The 27,210-nt window shown below is 49.3% G+C and overlaps 1 long non-coding RNA gene across 1 annotated transcript in view; it reads left to right on the top strand.

The window, feature by feature from the left end:
* The window catches only part of LOC141160909 (uncharacterized), a 35,069-nt gene extending 11,896 nt beyond the window's left edge, over window positions 1-23,173 (top strand). Inside the window, exons 2-3 of the long non-coding RNA XR_012250567.1 lie at window positions 18,671-18,788; window positions 22,026-23,173. This is a non-coding gene — a long non-coding RNA (uncharacterized lncRNA). The remainder of the gene's footprint in view (window positions 1-18,670; window positions 18,789-22,025) is intronic.
* The last annotated feature ends 4,037 nt before the right edge of the window (window positions 23,174-27,210 follow it).

The following is a 27,210-nucleotide window of genomic DNA, read 5'->3' as shown; positions in this document are numbered from 1 at the left end:
CCTCCATCATCAGTATCTGGTGACCACCCATCTCCTCCATCATCAGTATCTGGTGACCACCCGTCACCTCCATCATCAGTATCTGGTGACCACCCATCTCCTCCATCATCAGTATCTGGGGACCACCCATCTCCTCCATCATCAGTATCTGGGGACCACCCATCTCCTCCATCATCAGTATCTGGTGACCACCCATCTCCTCCATCATCAGTATCTGGTGACCACCCATCTCCTCCATCATCAGTATCTGGGGACCACCCATCTCCTCCATCATCAGTATCTGGTGACCACCCATCTCCTCCATCATCAGTATCTGGTGACCACCCATCTCCTCCATCATCAGTATCTGGTGACCACCCATCTCCTCCATCATCAGTATCTGGTGACCACCCATCTCCTCCATCATCAGTATCTGGGGACCACCCATCTCCTCCATCATCAGTATCTGGTGACCACCCATCTCCTCCATCATCAGTATCTGGTGACCACCCGTCGTCTCCATCATCAGTATCTGGTGACCACCCGTCACCTCCATCATCAATATCTGGTGACCGCCCGTCGACTCCATCATCAGTATCTGGTGACCACCCGTCACCTCCATCATCAGTATCTGGTGACCGCCCATCGTCTCCATCATCAGTATCTGGTGACCCCCCGTCACCTCCATCATCAGTATCTGGTGACCACCCGTCGCCTCCATCATCAGTATCTGGTAACCACCCGTCACCTCCATCATCAGTATCTGGTGACCGCCCGTCTCCTCCATCATCAGTATATGGTGACCACCCGTCGTTTCCATCATCAGTATCTGGTGACCACGCGTTACCTCCATCATCAGTATCTTGTGACCGCCCGTCGCCTCCATCATCAGTATCTAGTGACCACCCGTCGACTCCTTCATCAGTATCTGGTGACCGCCCGTCGTCTCCATCATCAGCATAGGGTGACCACCCGTCGTCTCCATCATCAGTATCTGGTGACCACCCGTTACCTCCATCATCAGTATCTTGTGACCGCCCGTCGCCTCCATCATCAGTATCTTGTGACCGCCCGTCGCCTCCATCATCAGTATCTGGTGACCACCCGTCGACTCCATCATCAGTATCTGGTGACCACCCGTCGTCTTCATCATCAGTATCTGGTGACCATCCGTCACCTCCATCATCAGTATCTGGTGACCGCCCGTCGTCTTCATCATCAGTATCTGGTGACCATCCGTCACATCCATCATCAGTATCTGGTGACCACCCGTCGTCTTCATCATCAGTATCTGGTGACCATCCGTCACCTCCATCATCAGTATCTGGTGACTGACGCGCCCCCTGGGCCGTGTGTGGGGAAATAACCGGAGCCGGGTCTCTGTGTAATGCTGGGGGTTGTAGTCTCCGTGGCGGCGACCCGGTCCCGTGGCTCAGGGTGGTCAAACCAGTGGCGGACCTGTTTATTTGGTTTTGCAATGTTTAAATGTCCGACTAAGCCACCCGTGGATTACGGTCACTGAGAACCGCCGCTGTGGGGCAGACCGCTGAGGCTGATGTTGTGTGCGCAGCAGAGGGTAGTATAACTCCCCACGGGAGGAGTATAGCCTCAGGGCAGCGTCTATAGATGGTGAGGGTTGTGGTGCGTGGGCGCAGCAGAAATGACTCAGAGTCCATGAAGTGCAGTTCAGGGTCTTTACTGTTGGTAATGAAGAAGGCCCTGCCGGGAGTACTGGCTAACATTAGAGGCCTGGTCAGTCTGTGAGCGAACAAGAGTCCCCCTGGCCAGGTGGAGGTGAAGGCCTTCCCGTCTGACTGCACTCTTCCTGGCTACCCTGCTGTAGTCGTGTAGTAGCCCACGTCCCTGAGTGTACCATGTGATGCTCACCCATATGGCTGGTGACTTGGGGCCTTTGGTTCCTTCCGCTCCTCGATGGCGGTGCCGGTCCCTTGCTTGTGACTGAGCCTCCGGGCTTTCTATGGCCAGAGGACCTGAAATCCCCTGCCAGGTGGTTTCTGCTGCTGAATGTGAATATCCTCACAGCCTCAGACTCCGGTGTCCGGTTCTCTGCGTCTTCGGCCAGGACGAGCTCTGCTCTGCTCCAGTCCCTGGCCTTCAGCTCATGGCTCCTACAGAGCTCCTTGCTGCTGCTCTGTCCCTTCTCTGGAACTAACTCGACTCTAAGATGGTGCCCACCATATATACTCCTCTATACAGTGCACCCGGGATCTACTCTCCCCACCTACACACTACCGGGTTCCCCCTTTCTAGGTGTTCCCTCCCCCCACTCCAGCCAGGGACAGGGACTGTTGTGCTCACACCCGGGAGCATTGTCGCCCTGTCCCCCGGAAATGTGGTGTAGTGCATGTGGGTGTTAGGGTCCTGATCCACACTCCATCCTTACCTGGAAGTGAGATATCACACCTCTGGGTGAGATGCAATACCTCTGTAGCGACCGAACCCTCGGGGCGCTACATGACCGCCCGTCTCCTCCATCATCAGTATCTGGTGACCGCCTGTCTCCTCCATCATCAGTATCTTGTGACCGCCTGTCACCTCCATCATCAGTATCTGGTGACCGCCCGTCACCTCCATCATCAGTATCTGATGACCGCCTGTCTCCTCCATCATCAGTATCTTGTGACTGCCCGTCTCCTCCATCATCAGCATCTGGTGACCGCCTGTCACCTCCATCATCAGTATCTGGTGACCGCCTGTCACCTCCATCATCAGTATCTGGTGACCGCCTATCACCTCCATCACTTCTTCTCGTCACTTGTACACTGGTTATGGAGGATCTCGGCAGGAGGTTTTCCAGACATCTTGGAGCACTTCCCCCAGATCTCCTGTGTATGTTTCTTGTGCGGATCCTTCTGTCTCTTCATGTGATCCCCGACAGACGGGATGATGGGAGATCAGGGATCTGTGGGGTCGGATCATCACCCCAGGACTCCTTGTTGTACGACTGCTGAATACATTTGGAGCTGATCAGACGCCTCCTGATGATGTTACACGATGGAGCAGTGTCCAGGGTGTCTGGGACCTTCCTGCCGCGTTCCCTCTTGTGCTGGTGACACATTTACCTAGAGGAGATGGAGGTTACATTTATCATCCCTGACCCCAGGAGCTCACAATCCAATCTCCGTATCTCACACACAATGTATCACTGACTTCGCCCTTGTCCTGGTGTAGATGCCGATCACGGCCATTAACTGACAGCTTTCCGGCCACGTTTGCCAGTCGGCGGTTGTTTATTAGCGGTTTGGTCGTCCGCACGTCTCTGAGCTCCGATGACTTTGTGCTGATTTCCAGCTCGTCACATCTGACTATCGGGGGTTTTGCTCGTTCGTCCAGTGATTGCCGGCTGATAATTGGGAGATGATCGTTCCCGATTATTCTGAAGTCTTTGGTCACTGAAGCCCCAGATGCCGCCCTGCGCTCTCCTAGTGCGCACATAGTATACAGGGAGGATTACAGCCCTGAGCCAGGAAAGCCACGCGACAGCCCACGTGACCCAGCGGTGCCCAAAAAGTGATTAATAATCATGATAATGACTTGGGCCGGGAGCAGAGCCAGGTCTTATCACCAATCACCACTGATATTACTGGGTCAGTAAGAAGGAAATGTGATATTAATGAACTGCTACCTGATAAAACGGATATCCCGAGATCGGGAGCGCCGTATACCCCGAGAACAGGAGCGCCGTATACCCCGAGAACAGGAGCGCCATATATCCCGAGATCGGGAGCGCCCTATATCCCGAGATCAGGAGCGCCGTATATCCGGAGATCAGGAGCGCCATATATCCGGAGATCTGGAGCGCCGTATATCCGGAGATCAGGAGCGACGTATACCCCGAGATCAAGAGCGCGTATACCCCGAGATCAGGAGCGCCGTATATCCGGAGATCAGGAGCGACGTATACCCCGAGAACAGGAGTGCTGTATATCCCGAGATCGGGAGCGCCGTATATCTGGAGTTCAGGAGCGCCGTATATCCCGAGATCGGGAGCGCCGTATATCCCGTGATCGGAAGCGCCGTATATCCCGAGATCGGGAGCGCCTTATATCCCGAGATCGGGAGCGCCCTATATCCCGAGATCGGGAGCACAGTATATCCCGAGATCGGGAGCGCCGTATATCCAGAGATCAGGAGCGCCGTATACCCCGAGATCAGGAGCGCCGTATATCCCGAGATCAGGAGCGACGTATACCCCGAGATCAGGAGCGACGTATACCCCGAGATCAAGAGCGCCGTATACCCCAAGAATAGGAGCGCCGTATATCCCGAGATCGGGAGCGTCCTATGTCCCGAGATCGGAAGCGCCGTATATCCAGAGTTCAGGAGCGCCGTATATCCTGAGATTGGGAGCGCCATATATCACGAGATCGGGAGCGCCGTATATCCCGAGATTGGAAGTGCCGTATACTGTATACCGAGATCGGGAGCGCCGTATACCCCGAGAATAGGAGCGCCGTATATATCCCAAGATCGGGAGCGTCCTATATCCCGAGATCGGAAGCGCCATCTATCCGGAGTTCAGGAGCGCCGTATATCCCGAGATTGGGAGCGCCGTATATCCCGAGATCGGGAGCGCCGTATATCCCAAGATCGGGAGTGCCGTATATCCCGAGATCGTAAGCGCCGTAAATCCCGAGATCAGGAGCGACGTATATCCCGAGATCAGGAGCGCCGTATATCCTGAGATCGGGAGCGCCGTATATCCCGAGATCGGGAGCGCCGTATATCCTGAGATCAGGAGCGACGTATATCCCGAGATCAGGAGCGCCGTATATCCTGAGATCGGGAGCGCCGTATATCCCGAGATCGGGAGCGCCGTATATCCCAAGATCGGGAGCGTCCTATATCCCGAGATTGGGAGCGCCTTATATCCCGAGATTGGGAGCGCAGTATATCCCGAGATTGGGAGCGCCGTATACTCCGAGATCGGGTGCGCCGTATACCCCAAGATCAGGAGCGACGTATACCCCGAGATCGGGAGCGCCATATACCCTGAGATCGGGAGCGCAGTATAACCGGAGATCGGGAGTGCCGTATATCCCGAGATCGGGAGCGCCCTATATCCTGAGATCGGGAGCGCCGTATATCCCGAGATCGGGAGCGCCCTACATCCTGAGATCGGGAGCGACCTACATCCCGAGATCGGGAGCGCCGTATATCCCGAGATCGGGAGCGCCGTATATCCCGAGATCAGGAGCGCCCTATATCCCGAGATTGGGAGCGCCTTATATCCCGAGATCGGGAGCGCCCTATATCCCGAGATCAGGAGCGCCCTATATCCCGAGATCGGGAGCGCCGTATATCCCGAGATCGGGAGTGCCGTATATCCCGAGATCGGGAGTGCCGTATATCCCGAGATCGGGAGCGCAGTATATCTCGAGATCGGGAGCGACGTATATCCCGAGATCGGGAGCGCAGTATATCTCGAGATCGGGAGCGACGTATATCCCGAGATCGGGAGCGCCGTATATCCCGAGATCGGGAGTGCCGTATATCCCGAGATCGGGAGCGCAGTATATCTCGAGATCGGGAGCGACGTATATCCCGAGATCGGGAGCGCCGTATATCCCGAGATCGGGAGCGCCGTATATCTGGAGATCGGGAGCGCAGTATATTTCGAGAACGGGAGCGTCCTATATCCCGAGATCGGGAGCGCCGTATATCCCGAGATCAGGAGCGCCCTATATCCCGAGATCAGGAGCGCCCTATATCCCGAGATCAGGAGCGCCGTATATCCCGAGATCCGGAGCGGCGTATATCCCGAGATCAGGAGCGCCGTATATCCCGAGATCGGGAGCGACTTATACCCCGAGATCGGGAGCGACTTATACCCCGAGATCGGGAGCGCAGTATATCCCGAGATCGGGAGCGCCCTATATCCCGAGATCGGGAGAACCCTATATCCCGAGATCGGGAGCGCCGTATATCCCGAGATCAGGAGCGCCGTATATCCCGAGATCCGGAGCGCCGTATATCCTGAGATCAGGAGCACCGTATATCCTGAGATCAGGAGCGCCCTATATCCCGAGATCAGGAGCACCGTATATCCTGAGATCAGGAGCGCCGTATATCTGACATCTGCAGAACATCGCCCCATCACACTGCAGTGCATCGCCTCAGCTCAGTGATTGGCTACAGCGGTGACACGTGCTGCTGACGTGTTATCACCGCTGCAGACTAAACAATGAGACCGCAGCAGCGACAGGAGACGGCGCTGGTCCTGGCGAGTGCGAATTACTACTGAGATTATTGTTTTAGTTATGATTCAGATTTATGGGGCCAACTTTCCTGAAACTGGACAATCCCTTTAAATTGTTCAACGTCTGTTGGAGTCTAAAATTTGAGCTTGGCACTCATCCCCCATTCTTTACACTGCAGCTGCAAGATGTATAAGCCCAAGCTGAGCAGAGTCCGTGCAAAGAGAGATCGGACATGACAAGTAAAGAGATCAGGACGCGGCTGCAGTCCTGACAACATAAGGAAGGGGGTGAATACTTTTGCACTCCACTTTTCTAGGTCACATTTTGACAGAATATCCCATAATGTTTGGTTAGTATATTACATTGACCTCAGTAACGTATGTATCCGGCGTCTGCGTTATCAGTGCTAATAACCTGCCACATTGCCGGCCCATATTATTACGTGCGTAATGGAGGCGCTCGCACACGACATCAATACCATCAACAATAATAACCCCGGATTATCGGGTTCAGAGATCACAGGTCAGAAAATACAATTCCCAGAAAGCTCTGCCAATCTCGCTGTATACCTCCGATATCCACGTTTACAATGCGTGCGCACTTTCTCCCGAGGTCAGGAGGGCGGCGTATAACAGCCTGCGATTACTGTATTCTACATGTCTGTGATTGCTGCAATAGATGGAGCGGATTATCATCTTAAAGGCACAGCGGATCTTAGGCTACGTGCACACTGAGGTGTAGGGTATGTGCACACTGAGGTTTAGGGTATGTGCACACTGAGGTTTAGGGTATGTGCACACTGAGGTTTAGGGTATGTGCACACTGAGGTTTAGGGTATGTGCACACTGAGGTGTAGGGTATGTGCACACTGAGGTTTAGGGTATGTGCACACTGAGGTTTAGGGTATGTGCACACTGAGGTGTAGGGTATGTGCACACTGAGGTGTAGGGTATGTGCACACTGAGGTTTAGGGTATGTGCACACTGAGGTTTAGGGTATGTGCACACTGAGGTGTAGGGTATGTGCACACTGAGGTTTAGGGTATGTGCACACTGAGGTTTAGGGTATGTGCACACTGAGGTTTAGGGTATGTGCACACTGAGGTTTAGGGTATGTGCACACTGAGGTGTGGGGTATGTGCACACTGAGGTTTAGGGTATGTGCACACTGAGGTGTAGGGTATGTGCACACTGAGGTTTAGGGTATGTGCACACTGAGGTTTAGGGTATGTGCACACTGAGGTTTAGGGTATGTGCACACTGAGGTTTAGGGTATGTGCACACTGAGGTGTAGGGTATGTGCACACTGAGGTTTAGGGTATGTGCACACTGAGGTGTGGGGTATGTGCACACTGAGGTGTGGGGTATGTGCACACTGAGGTGTGGGGTATGTGCACACTGAGGTTTAGGGTATGTGCACACTGAGGTTTAGGGTATGTGCACACTGAGGTGTAGGGTATGTGCACACTGAGGTGTAGGGTATGTGCACACTGAGGTGTAGGGTATGTGCACACTGAGGTGTGGGGTATGTGCACACTGAGGTTTAGGGTGTGTGTACACTGAGGTGTAGGGTATGTGCACACTGAGGTGTAGGGTATGTGCACACTGAGGTTTAGGGTATGTGCACACTGAGGTTTAGGGTATGCGCACACTGAGGTTTAGGGTGTGTGTACACTGAGGTTTAGGGTATGTGCACACTGAGGTTTAGGGTATGTGCACACTGAGGTTTAGGGTATGCGCACACTGAGGTTTAGGGTGTGTGTACACTGAGGTTTAGGGTATGTGCACACTGAGGTGTAGGGTATGTGCACACTGAGGTTTAGGGTGTGTGTACACTGAGGTTTAGGGTGTGTGTACACTGAGGTTTAGGGTATGTGTACACTGAGGTTTAGGGTATGTGCACACTGAGGTTTAGGGTGTGTGTACACTGAGGTGTAGGGTATGTGCATACTGAGGTTTAGGGTGTGTGTACACTGAGGTTTAGGGTATGTGCACACTGAGGTTTAGGGTATGTGCACACTGAGGTTTAGGGTATGTGCACACTGAGGTTTAGGGTATGCGCACACTGAGGTTTAGGGTGTGTGTACACTGAGGTTTAGGGTGTGTGTACACTGAGGTTTAGGGTGTGTGTACACTGAGATTTAGGGTATGTGCACACTGAGGTGTAGGGTATGTGCACACTGAGGTTTAGGGTGTGTGTACACTGAGGTTTAGGGTGTGTGTACACTGAGGTTTAGGGTATGTGCACACTGAGGTTTAGGGTATGTGCACACTGAGGTTTCGGGTATGCGCACACTGAGGTTTAGGGTGTGTGTACACTGAGGTTTAGGGTATGCGCACACTGAGGTTTAGGGTGTGTGTACACAGAGATTTAGGGTATGTGCACACTGAGGTTTAGGGTGTGTGTACACTGAGGTTTAGGGTGTGTGCACACTGAGGTTTAGGGTATGTGCACACTGAGGTGTAGGGTATGCGCACACTGAGGTTTAGGGTATGTGTACACTGAGGTTTAGGGTGTGTGCACACTGAGGTTTAGGGTATGTGCACACTGAGGTGTAGGGTATGCGCACACTGAGGTTTAGGGTATGTGTACACTGAGGTTTAGGGTATGTGCACACTGAGGTTTAGGGTGTGTGTACACTGAGGTGTAGGGTATGTGCACACTGAGGTTTAGGGGGTGTGTACACTGAGGTTTAGGGTGTGTGTACACTGAGGTTTAGGGTATGTGCACACTGAGGTTTAGGGTGTGTGTACACTGAGGTTTAGGGTGTGTGTACACTGAGGTTTAGGGTGTGTGTACACTGAGGTTTAGGGTATGTGTACACTGAGGTTTAGGGTATGTGCACACTGAGGTTTAGGGTGTGTGTACACTGAGGTGTAGGGTATGTGCACACTGAGGTTTAGGGTGTGTGTACACTGAGGTTTAGGGTGTGTGTACACTGAGGTGTAGGGTATGTGCACACTGAGGTTTAGGGTGTGTGTACACTGAGGTTTAGGGTGTGTGTACACTGAGGTTTAGGGTATGTGCACACTGAGGTTTAGGGTGTGTGTACACTGAGGTTTAGGGTGTGTGTACACTGAGGTTTAGGGTGTGTGTACACTGAGGTTTAGGGTATGTGCACACTGAGGTTTAGGGTGTGTGTACACTGAGGTGTAGGGTATGTGCACACTGAGGTTTAGGGTGTGTGTACACTGAGGTTTAGGGTGTGTGTACACTGAGGTTTAGGGTATGTGCACACTGAGGTTTAGGGTGTGTGTACACTGAGGTTTAGGGTATGTGTACACTGAGGTTTAGGGTATGTGCACACTGAGGTTTAGGGTATGTGCACACTGAGGTGTAGGGTATGTGCACACTGAGGTTTAGGGTGTGTGTACACTGAGGTGTAGGGTATGTGCACACTGAGGTTTAGGGTGTGTGTACACTGAGGTTTAGGGTGTGTGTACACTGAGGTTTAGGGTATGTGTACACTGAGGTTTAGGGTATGTGCACACTGAGGTTTAGGGTATGTGCACACTGAGGTGTAGGGTATGTGCACACTGAGGTTTAGGGTGTGTGTACACTGAGGTTTAGGGTATGTGCACACTGAGGTTTAGGGTATGTGCACACTGAGGTTTAGGGTATGTGCACACTGAGGTTTAGGGTATGTGCACACTGAGGTTTAGGGTATGTGCACACTGAGGTTTAGGGTATGTGCACACTGAGGTTTAGGGTATGTGCACACTGAGGTGTAGGGTATGTGCACACTGAGGTTTAGGGTATGTGCACACTGAGGTTTAGGGTATGTGCACACTGAGGTGTGGGGTATGTGTACACTGAGGTTTAGGGTATGTGCACACTGAGGTGTAGGGTATGTGCACACTGAGGTGTACGGTATGTGCACACTGAGGTGTAGGGTATGTGCACACTGAGGTGTAGGGTATGTGTACACTGAGGTTTAGGGTATGTGCACACTGAGGTGTAGGGTATGTGGACACTGAGGTGTAGGGTATATGCACACTGAGGTTTAGGGTGTGTGTACACTGAGGTTTAGGGTGTGTGTACACTGAGGTTTAGGGTATGTGCACACTGAGGTTTAGGGTATGTGCACACTGAGGTTTAGGGTATGTGCACACTGAGGTTTAGGGTATGTGTACACTGAGGTGTAGGGTATGTGTACACTGAGGTTTAGGGTATGTGCACACTGAGGTTTAGGGTATGTGCACACTGAGGTGTAGGGTATGTGCACACTGAGGTTTAGGGTGTGTGTACACTGAGGTTTAGGGTATGTGCACACGGAGGTTTAGGGTATGTGCACACTGAGGTTTAGGGTATGTGCACACTGAGGTTTAGGGTATGTGCACACTGAGGTTTAGGGTATGTGTACACTGAGGTTTAGGGTATGTACACACTGAGGTGTAGGGTATGTGCACACTTAGGTGTAGGGTATGTGCACACTGAGGTGTAGGGTATGCGCACACTGAGGTGTAGGGTATGCGCACACTGAGGTTTAGGGTATGCGTACACTGAGGTTTAGGGTATGCGCACACTGAGGTTTAGGGTATGCGTTCACTGAGGTGTAGGGTATGTGTACACTGAGGTGTAGGGTATGTGCACACTGAGGTTTAGGGTATGTGCACACTGAGGTGTAGGGTATGTGCACACTGAGGTGTAGGGTATGTGTACACTGAGGTTTAGGGTATGTGCACACTGAGGTGTAGGGTATGTGCACACTGAGGTTTAGGGTATGTGCACACTGAGGTTTAGGGTATGTGCACACTGAGGTGTAGGGTATGTGCACACGGAGGTTTAGGGTATGTGCACACTGAGGTGTAGGGTATGTGTACACTGAGGTTTAGGGTATGTGCACACTGAGGTGTAGGGTATGTGCACACGGAGGTTTAGGGTATGTGCACACGGAGGTTTAGGGTATGCGCACACTGAGGTTTAGGGTATGCGTTCACTGAGGTGTAGGGTATGTGTACACTGAGGTTTAGGGTATGTGCACACTGAGGTGTAGGGTATGTGCACACGGAGGTTTAGGGTATGTGCACACGGAGGTTTAGGGTATGCGCACACTGAGGTTTAGGGTATGTGCACACTGAGGTGTAGGGTATGTGCACACTGAGGTTTAGGGTATGTGCACACTGAGGTTTAGGGTATGTGCACACTGAGGTTTAGGGTATGTGCACACGGAGGTTTAGGGTATGTGCACACTGAGGTGTAGGTTATGTGTACACTGAGGTTTAGGGTATGTGCACACTGAGGTGTAGGGTATGCGCACACTGAGGTTTAGGGTATGTGTACACTGAGGTTTAGGGTATGCGCACACTGAGGTTTAGGGTATGCGTTCACTGAGGTGTAGGGTATGTGCACACTGAGGTTTAGGGTATGTGCACACTGAGGTGTAGGGTATGTGTACACTGAGGTTTAGGGTATGTGCACACTGAGGTGTAGGGTATGTGTACACTGAGGTTTAGGGTATGTGGACACTGAGGTTTAGGGTATGTGCACACGGAGGTTTAGGGTACGTGCACACGGAGGTTTAGGGTATGTGCACACGGAGGTTTAGGGTACGTGCACACGGAGGTTTAGGGTACGTGCACACGGAGGTTTAGTGCACGTTTTTCTACTTCTGGTTTTGAAAAATGCATTGTGGGAAAAAAGTGCAATTATTTCTAGGAAGCAAATTATGATGAAAATCACTCCAAGCCAGTCTCTGTCCAATCAGAAGGCTGCAAAAAATGCTTCTGGAAAACAACCTTCCAAAATGGATTAGAAACTCCTCCAATACCCCTTCAGGAAATGAAAAACTCCAATCCCTCCCCAGAGAAGGAGCGATTCTTTGAGCGGTTTCCACTTGAAATCTCATTGTTTTTGACCACCTTAAAAAGCCTCTGTCTGAACGAAGCCTTACAGCGCTGATTGTACATTTCTATGGAAGTTGTAGACATAAAATATATTAATGATCTCACAAAACTAAATTCTGTACCATAAAATGACATTATCTGTCACAAAATGATGCTCTGTCTCATAAAACTGATGTATGGACACCTAGAGGGAGTGAGCAGGACATCATCGAATGTAAGCACCGAATATAGAGAGATGATCATTAGTAATGAGGAGCGGCTGCTGCATTTCTTTTCTCAATGTGCAGGTATCCAGTACTTCAGTAATAAAGGTCGTCCATTGTCACATGACTGACGTATTTCGATCAAGCATCATCAGTTTCAAAAGACGTACATACAAGTAATCACACATCCCCATATTTATACCCAACCACGACAACCCCAGGCCGCCTGTTCCTCGTCCTACTGTGAGCCGTCTGTGTGGCTTAAACCTGCTCCCGTAGCTGCAGTGTCTTCGGACTTATCTCCATCCAGCACATCAGGGACGTCACTGGTCGGTGATCACACAGGAGCTGCCAGCAGCATCTCCGGACTTGTCTCCATCGAGCATATTGGGGACATCATTGGTCGGTGATTACACAGGAGCTGCCGGCAGCGTCTCCGGACTTGTCTCCATCGAGCACATTGGGGACATCATTGGTCTGTGATTACACAGGAGCTGCCGGCAGCGTCTCCGGACTTGTCTCCATCGAGCACATCGGGGACGTCATTGGTCGGTGATTACACAGGAGCTGCCGGCAGCGTCTCCGGACTTGTCTCCATCGAGCACATTGGGGACATCATTGGTCGGTGATTACACAGGAGCTGCCGGCAGTGTCTTCGGACTTGTCTCCATCCAGCACATCGGGGACATCACTGGTCGGTGATCACACAGGAGCTGCCGGCAGCGTCTCCGGACTTGTCTCCATCGAGCACATTGGGGACATCATTGGTCGGTGATTACACAGGAGCTGCCGGCAGCGTCTCCGGACTTGTCTCCATCGAGCACATTGGGGACATCATTGGTCGGTGATTACACAGGAGCTGCCGGCAGTGTCTTCGGACTTGTCTCCATCCAGCACATCGGAGACATCACTGGTCGGTGATCACACAGGAGCTGCCGGCAGCGTCTCCGGACTTGTCTCCATCGAGCACATTGGGGACATCATTGGTTGGTGATTACACAGGAGCTGCCGGCAGCGTCTCCGGACTTGTCTCCATCGAGCACATCGGGGACGTCATTGGTCGGTGATTACACAGGAGCTGCCGGCAGCGTCTCCGGACTTGTCTCCATCGAGCACATTGGGGACATCATTGGTCGGTGATTACACAGGAGCTGCCGGCAGCGTCTCCGGACTTGTCTCCATCGAGCACATTGGGGACATCATTGGTCGGTGATTACACAGGAGCTGCCAGCAGCGTCTCCGGACTTGTCTCCATCGAGCACATTGGGGACATCATTGGTCGGTGAGTATACAGGAGCTGCCTGCAGCGTCTCCGGACTTGTCTCCATCGAGCACATCGGGGACGTCATTGGTCGGTGATTACACAGGAGCTGCCGGCAGCGTCTCCGGACTTGTCTCCATCGAGCACATTGGGGACATCATTGGTCGGTGATTACACAGGAGCTGCCGGCAGTGTCTTCGGACTTGTCTCCATCCAGCACATCGGGGACATCACTGGTCGGTGATCACACAGGAGCTGCCGGCAGCGTCTCCGGACTTGTCTCCATCGAGCACATTGGGGACATCATTGGTCGGTGATTACACAGGAGCTGCCGGCAGCGTCTCCGGACTTGTCTCCATCGAGCACATTGGGGACATCATTGGTCGGTGATTACACAGGAGCTGCCGGCAGTGTCTTCGGACTTGTCTCCATCCAGCACATCGGGGACATCACTGGTCGGTGATCACACAGGAGCTGCCGGCAGCGTCTCCGGACTTGTCTCCATCGAGCACATTGGGGACATCATTGGTCGGTGATTACACAGGAGCTGCCGGCAGCGTCTCCGGACTTGTCTCCATCGAGCACATTGGGGACATCATTGGTCGGTGATTACAAAGGAGCTGCCGGCAGCGTCTCCGGACTTGTCTCCATCGAGCACATCGGGGACGTCATTGGTCGGTGATTACACAGGAGCTGCCCGGCAGCGTCTCCGGACTTGTCTCCATTGAGCACATTGGGGACATCATTGGTCGGTGATTACACAGGAGCTGCCGGCAGCGTCTCCGGACTTGTCTCCATCGAGCACATTGGGGACATCATTGGTCGGTGAGTATACAGGAGCTGCCTGCAGCGTCTCCGGACTTGTCTCCATCGAGCACATCGGGGACGTCATTGGTCGGTGATTACACAGGAGCTGCCGGCAGCGTCTCCGGACTTGTCTCCATTGAGCACATCAGGGACGTCATTAGTCGGTGATCACACAGGAGCTGCCAGCAGCGTCTCCGGACTTGTCTCCATTGAGCACATCAGGGACATCATTGGTCGGTGATCACACAGGAGCTGCATTATTTCCTTCCTCCTACGACCATTAATGATCTCTTTGACAGCAGCCGAGGATGGAGGTGCCGGGATTTCTGCACAAAGCTCAGACTCTGGACTGGAGAATCCAGAGGTTTGGATAAAGTTGTTTCCGTTTCTTCACCATATGCAGATCGGTGACGTCTCTGTCCGGTGTCACCAGTGATCTCCATCATCCACCACTTCTCCTTCTTGCTGCTGTCATTTCTATGTTGAGGATTGTACAGATAACACGGAACTGTTTCCGATGTAATTTCTATTGTCTCATGGAGCTTCCAGTTACTCTACAACTTACATCTTCAACTTTCAGGGGTATTAACACATCAGGCCCCCAGAAAGGCCTGAGGAACCTTACAAAGGAAGAGGTCTGGCACAGATAAGACTGACAGTAAATAGGGGAGTGGACTGGGGGCCGGTATACAGACCGCACTGCCCATTTCACCGGAGCAATGAGGATAGTGTTGGATGGAGACTATTCCATTCTCACACACAAACCCAACAACGCGTATAAGGTGTATCATGATCTGATTAAAAAAGTGTCTACAAATGGCGGATTTGTCAGTATAAAATCCCCAGCACACTATATATTATCCCCCCCCGAAATTCCATAAAGATTAAAACAGTCACCCAGAATGTCCAAAAATATCTGGCATCATTGTGAAACCTCAAAACATCCGCTGGTCGGGGACATCAAATGGGCGATAAGACCCATGATAAGGGAGGCCATCTCAGTCGCCTGTCAGGACACCCCTCTGCCCTCCAAACAGATTTTCATTTTGGCAAATGTCAACGTTATTCTGAAGCAAAATGTGTTTTCCTTTGATGGGAATATTCTTTCATTTCCTGGGGACCGCCATGGGGACGACGTTTCCTCCTAATTTAGGGATGAGGTGTGGCCACCAGCAGTGCTCTTCTTACCTGGATCTCCCCATTCCAGTGGCTGCAGCTTCTGAACATGTTACACAGCTCGAAAAGCTGAACACCCCTCTATGTGAGGACCCCAATCCGGGCATGAAATGTCACTGATGATCCACACAAGCTCTTTATTCTGTGATTTCATGACATTTTTATATTTTGGATGTTTTGTGTCTACAGATGTTTCTCTGCAGATAATGATACTTAGATTCACTATCACTTATTATAACATTTATCATTTATTACATTTATTCTTCACTATTTCTCATTTTCTCGTCTCCTGGAGTTGTTTTGGCCTCGGATAAGTCTCTTATGGTTGCCATTACATGTATCCGCAGCGTTTTTCTCTCCACTGTGTAATCAGAGCCTTTTTTCTCCCACAATCATTATTTCTGCTTTTTGTCCCAGGGAGCAGCGCAGACGGCTGGAATTACCGAGGCCCCGAATGTCTCCATACATCCAGCAGAACCGCCGCTTATAGACTTTTTCTTTAATGTGTGATTTCCACTTGTTTGTAGTCAATATTTCTTTCATTTGACAGTGGGAGGATGGTAGAACATGTCAGAGCATTGCAGGACCCTGCAGAACATTGCAGAATATTCAAGAATGTTTCAGGATGAGCAGAACATTGCAAGCCACTAAAGATCATTGCACAACACTGCACAGTACTGCAGAACATTACTGCAGAGCATTGCACAACACTGCAGAGCATTGCACAACACTGCCGCACATTGGAGGCTATTAAAGAATGTTTCAGGATGAGCAGGACATTACATGGCACTGCAGAACATTGCAGATTATTGAATAATGTTTCAGGCTGAGCAGAACATTGCAAGACACTAACGATCATTGCAGGACACTACACTGCAGAACATCGCATGACACTACAAAACATTACATGACAGTGAAGAACATTGCACAACACTGACGAGCATTATAAACTATAAAAGAAAGTCACAGGACGAGCAGAACGTTGCACCACATTGCAGAAGATTGCAGCCTCTCGTGGTGCAGTTTATCATATTGGCTTTTATTAATAAGGACGTTGTTATTTATAACAGAAGCTGCGATCCGCGCCGCTGTTCACGGAGTTTTTCGTGTCTCTTCCTGGCACGTTTGGAACATCTTCCATCATCCGGGCTCTGCAGATTCATTTGTCGTCTTCATTTTTCTCCAGTTTTCCTCATCACTTTGGCCTAGAAATCCACCTGCTGCTAACAAAAAAGAGAATTTAGTTACATCTGTATCCTGTCTGGACAATCCTCAGCAGCCTGAACCAGACTGATACATTTACCTGCACTGGTACATTGTAACAAAACATCAGGACTGGAGAGAGATTTGTGCAGCTGATGTGTGCACCCAGAGTACATTGTCTACACTGGATACAATTGTAACAAATCCTCAACTGTGAAAACAATGAGGTCTGGATGAGTCTCAGCCTCTGGATGGAATCACTAATGTGTCCATGACTCTACAAAGGGATCAGGATCAGGAGGATCAGCCATAACCAGCCTTGTATTATATTGACGCACGATTGCAGCACTTTAGCGGGGGAGGGGTGACTGTTATCAATATTGTGGTTACTCCTGATGAAGGAGTTGGTCCAAGTTCGAAACGCGTTGAGAATAAACATCGTGGTCAATCTTATACTACGACGTCTGGATTCTTGAATTATATCAGCAGCGCAGACTACTTCTCCTATCCTCCCACTACTTGCTTTATATGGTGGGATCTCCCGGCCTGAGGGTACTGCAGCAGCTGTCAATCATTGATTGTGGGTTTAACAACCCCAAAATGTGAGCAGCTTACCCCCACCTATGCAAAATTGTCCATCGGATAAGACCCTATTGCGCTTGGTGTTCCCTTGTTTCTCTTATGTACATGGGTGACGTGGTTATTATTATGTCATGTCCTCTAATTTGTGTAGTCAGACCGTGCGTCGGGCAGTGGGTATTATTGTCTTAGGGTACGTCCCCAAGATCAGGAACCAGCAGTGCTTTGGACGCAGCGTATTTTTGCTGCTTTCAAATGCCGCACTTCTTTTGTCAGTACATGCGGATCCACTGCATGTACTGACATTCAATCGGTCAAAATCTGCAGCGGAGACTTGTGTCTCCACTACAGAAATTGACACGCTGCGGCTCGTAAAGCTGCGCCGCCGGTGAGTTTACACACCATCAAGAACAAGCACAGTGGGCACGGGATTTCTATAAATCCATCCACTGTGCTTGTACTGTAGAACGCAGCATTTTGGACGCAGCGCAGGTGAGCTGCTATTCCTGATCATGGGCACGTAGCCTTACAGGTTCCCGGAGATTGTGTCTTCTTGACATTTTAATGGCTAACACATACTAGATTTCTCTGTGAATGTAATGGAAAATGAAAAATGATCTGATTTTTTTGTGACGATTGTTTCCATTCACTGACAGCACGCAGTGATCTAGAAAACTTTGAGAAAATTGAGTAAATTATATTAGAAAGTTACAGAAGTTTTCTTGATGTATATGACATGTCCCCAGGAGAGATCAGACGGCTGCTCATGTCCGGTTTTATGTCCTCGCCACAGATCGGTATATGGGGGCCCCTGGGAAAATCCCTGTGCAGCTTCTTATCCACCATTTTTTTTCGAAGAGTAGAACAGAAAAATATGGAAAAGTGTCGAAATAGCAGCAAAATCACAGCAGTGATCCTTATAAATGGTGCCCTAGTAGTACTGCTATGGAGCAGACACGGGGGGCCACACACTGTCCACACCTAACCACTGTGCACACAAATGGTGCCCCCACATCTGTCCATAGTGATGTATTGACCGCTGACATTTAAGCCCCTCTGTCATGATTACGGCAGCCTCTGTACTATTTCTGTACATTGCTCTTTTCTCCTCGCTGTTTGTGCTGTGTTTATTGCATATTTTTTGGACTTTGGCTTCATAAATGTAAAGTTGTTAATGGAGCAATCGATTTATACAAAGTGACAAGTTGTACAAGCGATAACGTGGATATGGGAGCAGGATATTCCTATTATATGAGGACAACTAGGTAACACGTACAATAGCAGAGACCAGGAAAGCTGGGTGATCGCTGCCTGTAAATTGCACTAATGAGCAGAATACAAAGATTGTGATAATTGCACATAATCCCATAAAATCTGAGAGTTTATTATCTGCAGATTACAGCAGGAAGAGAACAGCAAATAATCGTCCCAGATCAATGAAGAGGAAACCAATGGCAACAACAAGTCAGAAAGGTCAACTGCTAGACTACAACCCCCAGCAGGAAGCTTCCAGGTACTTCCAGAAACTGTGGGCGTGGCACATATTATATTCATGGTATATGTCATGTATGTATGATATATATGGGATATACTGCACTATGCAAAAGTCTTAGGCAGGAGTGAAAGAAACGCTGCACAAGAAAGTTATCAAAACCAGAAGCGTTAATAGTATATTTGTATCAATGAACAAAATGCAAAATGAATCAAGAGAAATGAAAATCCCATCAGTATCTTTTGCCCGCCCGTCACCTCCATCATCAGTATCCGGCGACTGCCCGTCTCCTCCATCATCAGTATCTGGTGACCGCCCGTCGCCTCCTTCATCAGTATCTGGTGACCGCCCATCGCCTCCATCATCAGTATCTGGTGACCGCCCGTCACCTCCATCATCAGTATCTGGTGCCCGCCCGTCACCTCCATCATCAGTATCTGGTGACCGCCCGTCTCCTCCATCATCAGTATCTGGTGACCGCCCGTCCCCTCCATCATCAGTATCTGGTGACCGCCCGTCTCCTCCATCATCAGTATCTGGTGACTGCCCGTCACCTCCATCATCAGTATCTGGTGACCGCCCGTCACCTCCATCATCAGTATCTGGTGACCGCCCGTCACCTCCATCATCAGTATCTGGTGACCGCCCGTCACCTCCATCATCAGTATCTGGTGACCGCCCGTCACCTCCATCATCAGTATCTGGTGACCGCCCGTCTCCTCCATCATCAGTATCTGGTGACCGATCGTCTCCTCCATCATCAGTATCTGGTGACCGATCGTCTCCTCCATCATCAGTATCTGGTGACCGCCCGTCACCTCCATCATCAGTATCTGGTGCCCGCCCGTCACCTCCATCATCAGTATCTGGTGACCGCCCGTCACCTCCATCATCAGTATCTGGTGCCCGCCCGTCACCTCCATCATCAGTATCTGGTGACCGATCGTCTCCTCCATCATCAGTAGCTGGTGACCGATCGTCTCCTCCATCATCAGTATCTGGTGACCGCCCGTCTCTCCATCATCAGTATCTGGTGACCGCCCGTCACCTCCATCATCAGTATCTGGTGACCGCCCGTCACCTCCATCATCAGTATCTGGTGACCGCCCGTCGCCTCCATCATCAGTATCTGGTGACCGATCGTCTCCTCCATCATCAGTATCTGGTGACCGCCCGTCACCTCCATCATCAGTATCTGGTGACCGTCCGTCGCCTCCATCATCAGTATCTGGTGACCGCCCGTCACCTCCATCATCAGTATCTGGTGACCGCCAGTCACCTCCATCATCAGTATCTGGTGACCACCCGTCGTCTCCATCATCAGTATCTGGTGACCACCCGTTGTCTCCATCATCAGTATCTGGTGACCGCCCGTCGTCTCCATCATCAGTATCTGGTGACCGCCCGTCGTCTCCATCATCAGTATCTGGTGACCACCCGTCGTCTCCATCATCAGTATCTGGTGACCGCCCGTCGCCTCCATCATCAGTATCTGGTGACCGCCCGTCGCCTCCATCATCACTGTCTGGTGACCGCCCGTCGCCTCCATCATCAGTGTCTGGTGACTGCCCATCGCCTCCATCATCAGTATCTGGTGACCGATCGTCTCCTCCATCATCAGTATCTGGTGACCACCCGGGCGGTCACCAGATACTGATGATGGAGGCGATGGGCAGTCACCAGACACTGATGATGGAGGCGACGGGCGGTCACCAGATACTGATGATGGAGGCGACGGGCGGTCACCAGATACTGATGATGGAGGCGACGGGCAGTCACCAGATACTGATGATGGAGGCGATGGGCGGTCACCAGATACTGATGAAGGAGGCGACGGGCGGTCACCAGATACTGATGATGGAGGCGATGGGCGGTCACCAGATACTGATGATGGAGGCGATGGGCGGTCACCAGATACTGATGATGGAGACGACGGGCGGTCACCAGATACTGATGGTGGAGACGACGGGCGGTCACCAGACACTGATGATGGAGGCGATGGGCGGTCACCAGATACTGATGATGGAGGTGACGGGGGGTCACCAGATACTGATGATGGAGGCGATGGGCGGTCACCAGATACTGATGATGGAGGCGATGGGCGGTCACCAGATACTGATGATGGAGACGACGGGCGGTCACCAGATACTGATGATGGAGACGATGGGCGGTCACCAGATACTGATGATGGAGACGACGGGCGGTCACCAGATACTGATGATGGAGACGACGGGCGGTCACCAGATACTGATGATGATGGCGACGTGCAGTCACCAGATACTGATGATGGAGGTGACGGGCGGTCACCAGATACTGATGATGGAGGTGATGGGCGATCCCAGATACTGATGATGGAGACGACGGGCGGTCACCAGATACTGATGATGGAGGTGACGGGCGGTCACCAGATACTGATGATGGAGGCGATGGGCGATGCCAGATACTGATGATGGAGACGACGGGCGGTCACCAGATACTGATGATGGAGACGACGGGCGGTCCCCACATACTGATGATGGAGATGACGGGCGGTCACCAGATACTGATGATGGAGGCGACGGGCGGTCACCAGATACTGATAATGGAGGCGACAGGCGGTCACCAGATACTGATGATGGAGACGACGGGCGGTCCCCAGATACTGATGATGGAGGCGACGGGCGATCACCAGATACTGATGATGGAGGCGACGGGCAGTCACCAGATACTGATGATGAAGGTGACGGGTGGTCACCAGATACTGATGATGGAGGCGACGGGCAGTCACCAGACACTGATGATGGTGGCGGCGGGCGGTCACCAGATACTGATGATGGAGGCGACGGGCGGTCACCAGATACTGATGATGGAGACGACGGGCGGTCCCCAGATACTGATGGGATTTACATTTCTATTTTCTTCAGTTACTTTACATTTTATTAATTGATCAAAATAAACTATTAACACATTTAGTTTTCATAACTTTCTTTCTTTTCAACATTTTTTCCACATCTGCCTAAAACATTTATACATAACGGTTTGTGATATAGATATGATGTATGTGCAATGTGTGTGATATAGTACTGTATGTAGTATGTGATACAGTTAAGCAAATAAGTGTTTGATCCCTTGCTGTTTTTGTAAGTTTGCCCTACTGATAAAGACATGATCAGTCTATAAGTTTAAGGGTCGGTTAATTTTAACATTGAGAGATAGAATATCCCAAAATATCAAGAAAATCACATTGTATAAATTAAATTTTTTTTTTGCATTTTGTAGTGAGAAATAAGTATTTGATCCCCTACAAACCATTATGAGTTCTGGCTCCTACAGACCAGTTAGATGTTCCTAATCAACTGCTTACCTGCATTAAAGACAGCGGTCTTACATAGTCACCTGTATAAAAGACTCCTGTCCACAGACTCAAATAATCAGTCAGACTTTAACCTCTACAACATGGGCAAGACCAAAGAGCTTTCCAAGGATGTCAGGGACAAGATCATAGACCTGCACAAAGCTGGAATGGGCTACAAAACCTTAAGTAAGACGCTGGGTGAGAAGGAGACGACTGTTGGTGCAATAGTAAGAAAATGGAAGAAATACAAAATGACTGTCAATCGACATCGATCTGGGGCACCAAATCTCACCTCGTGGGGTATCCTTCATCATGAGGAAGGGGGGAGATCAGCCTAAAACTACACGGGGGAACTTGTTAATGATCTCAAGGCAGCTGGGACCACAGTCCCCAAGAAAACCATTGGTAACACATTACGTCTTAAAGGATTAAAATCCTGCAGTGCCCGCAAGGTCCCCACGCTCAAGAAGGCTCATGTGCAGCCCGTCTGAGGTTTGCCAATGAACACCTGGATGATTCTAAGTTATTGGGAGAAGGTGCTGTGGTCAGATGAGACAAAAATTTACCTCTTTGGCATTAACTCCACTTGCTGTGTTTGGAGGAAGGAGAAGGATGAGTACAACCCTAAGAACATCGTCCCAATCGTGAAGCATGGTGGGGGAAACATTATACTTTGTGGGTGCTTTTTTGCAAAGGGGACATGACTACTGCACCGTACTGAAGGGAAGATGGATGGGGTCATGTATCGCGAGATTTTGGCCAACCACCTCATACCCTCAGTAGGAGCATTGAAGATGGGTCGTGGCTGGGTCTTCCAGCATAATAATGACCCAAAACATACAGCCAAGGCAACAAAGGAGTGGCTCAAAAAGAAGCACAGTAAGGTCATGGAGTGGCCTAGCCAGTCTCCAGCCCTTAACCCCTTTCCAACCTTGTCAGTAATAGTACGTAGCTGTGCCCTGGGCCTATAGGGCCAGCTACTTACTATTACGCGCGCTGCGATCGCGCCCGCACACATGTGGTGCGGGGCGATTGCCGCCGGGTGTCAGCTGATTCTGGTATTAATCACACCGACTTGAATAATAAAGTCGTCTAATCACTTATACCACACGAAGAACGGTGTAAAAAAATAAACTCTATGGTTAGGGTTGTGCTAGGGTTAGGGTTGGGGTTAGGGTTGTATTAGGGTTGGGGTTAGGGTTGAGCTAGGGTTAGGGTTGGGGTTAGGGTTGGGCTAGGGTTAGGGCTTGGGTTAGGGTTGGGCTAGGGTTAGAGTTGGGGTTAGGGTTGGGCTAGGGTTAGGGTTTGGGTTAGGGTTGGGCTAGGGTTAGTGTTGGGGTTAGGGTTGGGGTTGTATTAGGGTTGGGGTTAGGGTTGGGATTTTTTCAAAAGTAAAGAAAAAAAAATGATGACAATATAACTACTAGTGTTGAGCACAAGTGCTCACTACTTGAGTTTGCATCGGGTGCTCGGGGTATGCACTGAGTATCAAAGGTGTTCGAGTGACATGTTCTAGTCTCTGCCCCATATGCTTCGCGGCCAAAAAAAACGTTGCTGGGATCGCCTGCCATGCACGAGTGATCCCCGCATGTTTTTTTTTTGGGTGTCTAACAACCATGAAACATTCAGGGCAGAGACTCGAGCATGTCACTCGAGCACCTGCGATACTTGGTGCATACCCGAGTACCCGATGCAAACTCAAGTAGCGAGCACTTGCGCTCAAGACTAATGACAACTTATTCAATATGGTTACCTAATGTTATCAGATTCTGTCGTACCTCTGGGTTCAAAATGTTCACTATAGCCGTTGATAAAATCCTTGAGGGATCTAGTTTCCAAAATGGAGTCAATTGTGAGGGGTTTCCACTATTTAGGCACATCAGGGGCTGCCGAAATGCGACATGGCATCCGCTCTTGATTCCAGCCAATTTTGCGTTCAAAAAGTCACACAGTGCTCCTTCCCTTCTGAACCCTGACGTGCGCCCAAACAGTGTATTTTCCCCACATATGGGGTATCGGCGTACTCAGGAGAGATTTCACAACAGTTTTTAGGTTCCATTTTCTCCTCTTACCCTTGTAAAAATAAAAAAATTGGGGCTAAAAGATAATTTTTGTGGAAAAAGTTAGATTTTTTTTATTTTCACAGCTTCATGTTCTAAACTTCTGTGAAGCAACTGGGGGTTCAGGGTGCTCACCACACATCTAGATAAGTTCCCTGAAGGGTCTAGTTTCCAAAATGGTGTCACTTGTGGGGGTTTTCCACTGTTTAGGCACATTAGGGGCACATCCGCTAATTATTCAAGCAAATTTTACATCCAAAAAGTCAAATGGCGCTCCTTCCCTTCCGAACCCTGCCGTGCACCCAAACAGTGTTTTTCACCCACATATGGGGTATCGGCTTACTCAGGAGAGATTTCACAACAAGTTGCATGGTGAAATTTCTCCTGTTACCCTTATGAAAATGCAAAACTGGGGGTTGAAAAACATTTTTGTGGGAAAAATGTGAAAATTTTATTTTCACGGCTCCATGTTATAAACTTCTGTGAAGCACCTGGGGATTCAAGGTGCTCACCATACATCTAGATAAGTTCCCTGAGGGGTCTCGTTTCCAAAATAGTGTCACTTGTGGGAGGTTTCCACTGTTTAGGCACATCAGTGGCTCTCCAACCACAACATGGCGTCCGCTAATTATTCAAGCAAATTTTACATTCAAAAAGTCAAATGGCGCTCTTTCCCTTCTGAGCCCTGCCGTGCACCCAAGCAGTGTTTTTTTCCCCACATATTGGGTATCAGCATGCTCAGTGGAAATTGCACAACAAATTTTGGGGTCCATTTTTTCCTGTTACCCCTGCAAAAATTTAAAAATTGGGGTCTAAAGTAACATTTTTGTGAAAAAAGTTAAATGTTCATTTTTTTCTTCCCCATTCCAAAAAATCCTGTGAAGCACCTGAAGGGTTAATAAACTTCTTGAGTGTGGTTTTGAGCACCACCTTGAGGGGTGCAGTTTTTAGAATGGTGTCACTTTTGGGTATTTTCTGTCATAAAGACCCCTCAAAGTCACTTCAAATGTGATGTAGTCCCTAAAAAAATGGTTTTGTAAATTTTGTTGGAAAAATGAGGAATCGCTGATCAACTTTTAACCCTTTTAGCGCACTAATAAAAAAATGTTTGGTTCCAAAATTGTGCTGATGTAATGTAGACATGTGGGAAATGTTATTTATTAATGATTTTGTGTGACATCGCTCTCTGATTTAACGGAATAAAAATTCTAATTTTGAAAATTGGGAAATTTTCTAAATTTTCTCCAAATTTCCAATTTTTTCACAAATAAACGCAATTGATATCAAAGAAATTTTACCACTATCATGAAGTATAATAAGTCATGAAAAAAACAATGTCAGAATCAGGGGGATATGTTGAAGCGTTCCAGAGGTATTATCTCATAAAGTGACAGTGGTCAGAATTGTAAAAATTGGCCCGGTCATTAATGGGTAAACCACCCTCGGGGGTAAAGGGGTTAATCCCATAGAAAACTTATGTAGGGAGTTGAAGCTCTGAGTTACCAAGCAACAGCCTCAAAATCTAAATGATTTAGAGATGATCTGCAAAGAGGAGTGGACCAAAACTCCTCCTGACATGTGCGCAAACCTCATCATCAACTACAAACAACCTCTGACTGCTGTGCTGGGAACAAGGGTTTTGCCACCAAGTATTAAGTGTAGTTTTCCAGAAGGATCAAATATTTATTTCCTTCACTGTATATGTGTAGTATATAGTATGTGATATATGTGTAGTATATAGTATGTGATATATGTGTAGTATATAGTATGTGATGTATGTGTAGTATATAATATGTGATATATGTAGTACACACGTGGTCAAAATTGTTGGTGCCCCTCGTTTAATGAAAGAAAAGCCCACAATGGTCACAGAAATAACCTGAATCTAACAATAGTAATAATAAATTAAAAATCTATGAAAATTAACAAATGAAAGTCAGACATTGCTTCTCTGCTTCCACAGAATTTTGTAGTCAGTCAGTGGCCTGTATATAGAGCTACAGATACTCACTGTGCTGTATATAGAGCTACAGATACTCACTGTGCTGTATATAGAGCTACAGATACTCACTGTGCTGTATATAGAGCTACAGATACTCACTGTGCTGTATATAGAGCTACAGATACTCACTGTGCCTGTATATAGAGCTACAGATACTCACTGTGCTGTATATAGAGCTACAGATACTCACTGTGCCTGTATATAGGGCTACAGATACTCACTGTGCCTGTATATAGAGCTACAGATACTCACTGTGCCTGTATATAGACCTACAGATACTCACTGTGCCTGTATATAGAGCTACAGATACTCACTGTGCCTGTATATAGACCTACAGATACTCACTGTGCTGTATATAGAGCTACAGATACTCACTGTGCTGTATATAGAGCTACAGATACTCACTGTGCCTGTATATAGGACTACAGATACTCACTGTGCCTGTATATAGGGCTACAGATACTCACTGTGCTGTATATAGAGCTACAGATACTCACTGTGCTGTATATAGGGCTACAGATACTCACTGTGCTGTATATAGAGCTACAGATACTCACTGTGCCTGTATATAGGGCTACAGATACTCACTGTGCCTGTATATAGAGCTACAGATACTCACTGTGCTGTATATAGGGCTTCAGATACTCACTGTGCTGTATATAGAGCTACAGATACTCACTGTGCTGTATATAGAGCTACAGATACTCACTGTGCCTGTATATAGGGCTACAGATACTCACTGTGCCTGTATATAGAGCTACAGATACTCACTGTGCTGTATATAGGACTACAGATACTCACTGTGCTGTATATAGGGCTACAGATACTCACTGTGCCTGTATATAGAGCTACAGATACTCACTGTGCTGTATATAGAGCTACAGATACTCACTGTGCCTGTATATAGAGCTACAGATACTCACTGTGCCTGTATATAGGGCTACAGATACTCACTGTGCCTGTATATAGGGCTACAGATACTCACTGTGCCTGTATATAGAGCTACAGATACTCACTGTGCCTGTATATAGAGCTACAGATACTCAC

Source organism: Phyllobates terribilis, unplaced genomic scaffold (genome assembly GCF_046119375.1).
Source record: "Phyllobates terribilis strain yellow unplaced genomic scaffold, ASM4611937v1 Scaffold_9__5_contigs__length_417890890, whole genome shotgun sequence".
NCBI lineage: Eukaryota > Metazoa > Chordata > Amphibia > Anura > Dendrobatidae > Phyllobates > Phyllobates terribilis.
Note: the sequence above shows the minus strand (reverse complement) of the source record. Positions and strands in the feature narration are given on the sequence as shown.